Source organism: Morus notabilis, unplaced genomic scaffold (genome assembly GCF_000414095.1).
Source record: "Morus notabilis unplaced genomic scaffold, ASM41409v2 Scaffold97, whole genome shotgun sequence".
Taxonomy (NCBI): Eukaryota; Viridiplantae; Streptophyta; class Magnoliopsida; order Rosales; family Moraceae; genus Morus; species Morus notabilis.
In genome coordinates, this window is record NW_010357090.1 from 453,696 (window position 1) to 457,263 (window position 3,568).

Below are 3,568 nucleotides of genomic sequence, written 5' to 3' on the forward strand. Positions count from 1 at the left end.
CGCTCTAATTCGGGAAGTTCATTGACATGAGGGGAAGGATTTAAAAAGAGAATAAAATTATATTATATTTTATTATAATCAAAATTAAACAATAAATTCTTTTTTTTTCTTTGTGTGTGATAAAGGTGAGGGTAATTTTTGTAATTAAGCTCACAATTTACATATTTTTACCGTATAGAATTTAAAACTCCTCGTTATAATGAAACGAAAAAATAGATATTCATGTTCTAGAATAAGGTACTTTGCATATTTACCTCTTGAATTTGTAGGGTTTTGACAACGTGACCAGTCAACTTCTAACTTTGACTACTTGTTTCGCAAACTTGTAAAATTATTACAACGTGTCTCATTTTATTAGTTGTTTCAAAATTTGTAGGATTGAGGGTTGAACAATAATAAAGAGATCGTGTTACGATTTAAGTGGTATGTTAGAAATTTTTGTGGAATGTGCTTTTTCGGGTAACATAGAAGCGTAAGGATCAAAGTGAGATTAATTAAGCAAAAAATTCAGAGATTAATGTTTGTGAGATTAATCCAAAAAAAAAAATTCACAAACTTATAACTCACTTCAAACTCACCGAGTCAAAGTGATCAATAACAATGTCGGCTAGCGGAATTACTACCACTGATCCGGTAACTTCACTTTGCGTGATACATAACAAACGATCAAAGTAGTACAAATGTCCAAACGCAGAAACTCGAACACATTCGAACGACAGTACTAGCACACATAGTACTCCACTACTAGATCCGCGACTAATAGCTTGTTGTATGATAGCATTTTTATTCTTTGTTTTAACAAACCAGCAAGTGAAACGAAAAAATCATCTACTTGAGAGAAAATTCTTCTTTCACTTCTTGAAAAAAAATAAAAATAAAAATAAAAATAAAAAAACTGATACGTGGACATAGTTCTTAAGAAGATTATCCTAACGGGTATTCCATCATATTTTCCGCTCTTACGAATGGCAAACCAGGAGTACGATCATACTTATTCTTACATTTCCCATCTGGTTTAGGTTTCGGAGTGGGGCACTTCTTACCAGATCCATATGTGTTGATTTGGTGTCTCTAATTTACACCTGCTGAAGGAATGACGTGTGGTTAAGTCAACAGTTGGATGTAGAAGGCTGCAGACTCTCACAGCTAGCAAAGTAACCAGTACACGTGTCATTCTTCTATTTGGCCTAGTTTGGTATAAATAAGGGATTGATGATATGTTGTAACGGTTTCAGAAAGGAAAACTTCTCTGTACACGTGAGATTACTGAGAGAGAGAGAAATTCAGTTGGGTGAATTTCTGGGTTTGTAATATGTTTTTGAGTGTGTGATAGTTTCTTGAGAAACTGAGAGAAAAATTCCTGAGAAGCGTGAGAGAATCTGAGTGTGTAATCCTTGTTTATTAGTGGATTAAACTAGGGAAGAAATCCCTGACTTGGATTAGGATTATTTGGAATCCGAACCAAGTAAAATTGCTGGAGTCTTGTTCGTTTGTTTCAGCTTTTAGTTTCTCCTTTGAAATCTGTGTTCTTTCTTCAAGTATTGAGGACGAATTTCCTCACAATATGAATTACCGTTACCGTTTTTGCAAGGTACATTACTCCCTTTTTCAGCACCTTTACCAGGATGGTCTTGACCAGCGGCCCCAAGCACTCGGGCAACGTGGGAGCTGTACTCCATCAACCACTCCAACTCCAAATCCTCTGCAATGAGACACGCCTCCTCTCGGCCACTAATGCAGCCATAGGTGACGTTGCTCCTCACAAGAACCACTGCTCCGCCGCAGTTTGCATTGATCAGGATTACGGCCGCCACGAGCATCATGGCGGCCATCATTACTGCTGGAGAATGACGTAATCCTAGCCTGCTTTTGTAAACTGCCATAATTTCTAGCTAGGTTATTTTTCCTCCAAAATCTACTGGCAATTACTCAGAGCTGTAGACAACTTATAGTGAGAGGAAAAGAGTGATGAGTGGAGAAAAGAGCACTTGAACAAGACCAAAGTAAATAATAAACAATTCATACTGATAATGTTAATAATTTATAAAGATGCATTACCCAGTTGTTTGTGCTCTGCAAAAAATGCCGCACTAGATCACTACTTTGTTCCTTTAATTAGCATGTTGGTTTTTCTTTTGCTTTTGAAAACAATTTAAAATTGATGTTCTCTTTTAGAGCAGAAAAGAAACCAATTTTGAGAAGCCAGCACAAAAGCTGTTCAACGCCACTATACTTCCTTCTTATGGACGGAGCTAGGTACTATTGAGAGGGGGCTGAAGCCCCCATTCACATTTTCGATAATTTTAAAAGGTAGTATGTTTTCTTGCTAAATCAACATGTTAGCCCCCCATAAAATTTGATAAAAACCATTTGATTCCCCCTCAAATCTAAGTACATTTCAAGTAGCACAATAGAAATTGAAGAGAAGCGTTTTAACCCCTCCGAACTCTACGTATATTGTATTGAGTTATCCAAAAGAAAGATAAAAGAAATAAAATTTATCTGAAGAAAGAATTAAATCCCCACTAACAACACATCATGGCTCCGTCACACTCTAGACTTAGTGAGGGATCCACTTTATTAGCTTTATTTGATCATTGTTATTAGCTTATTAGTTAACTTGCTTTGGAATTTCATTTGTTTTCTTGCTTTATTAATTTTAATATCGACCGTTTGGATAAAGTTAGATTTACAATTTTAGTATTTAGCAAAATTAGTAACAAATCCTCGTGGGAACAATCACTTATTCATCATATATTACTTGTTAGGCAACGTGCACTTGCGTTAGAAAATCTAAAACACTGGCCATAAATTTTATATGTTTAGGGCCGGGCTGAGCCGTCCTTCTCTTCTTTAAAGTTAGACCAGTCTAACCCAAACATTTTATTTTTTAAAAAATTTTAAAAATACCTTATAAAATCCGGAACTAGGCCAAGCCGGTCTTAAATTTTTTAAACTTAGAGTCGAGCTAGACCGACCTGAAATTTCCTTTTGGGCTGTCAGACCAGACTGTGCGACCCAAACTTACATCTCTAGATCTATCTCATATCTTAATTATATTTAGGTTAGGGGTTAAAATGGTAACCCGGCTAAACATTTGCAGATGATTCACGCTGCCCTATCTTTATAGGATGAATAGAAGTTCTTTTGCACTAGCTTGTTTCTTGTTACAAGGACGATGAGATAACAATTGCTTTTTGTGGCATTAGTGCAGTGCATCTCTCATTTTCTAACTCTTCTTTCTTTTCCCACCGTTTTCTTTTTCCACCTTTTTCGCTTTATTCCTTAAGCTAAAGAACAATAATTTCATCAATGAGTGAAGAAGTAGTGGGAGTGAGATCCGACGGTAGGATCTTCAATAAACATTTTTATAGCTAGGGAGCTCTTCGCAATGTTCCGGGGAGTATACAAACACCGTTCGCGGTTCCTCTCCTCTTTGGATTTCATTTTCAGCCCAAAACAAAATTTGAAGAAGTTTATTCTCTTCTTTAAACAATAAATCAACGTAATTATTAATTATTGAATGCTAAACAGGTTATCTGGGTTTCGTTAGACCCATGACAAGCTT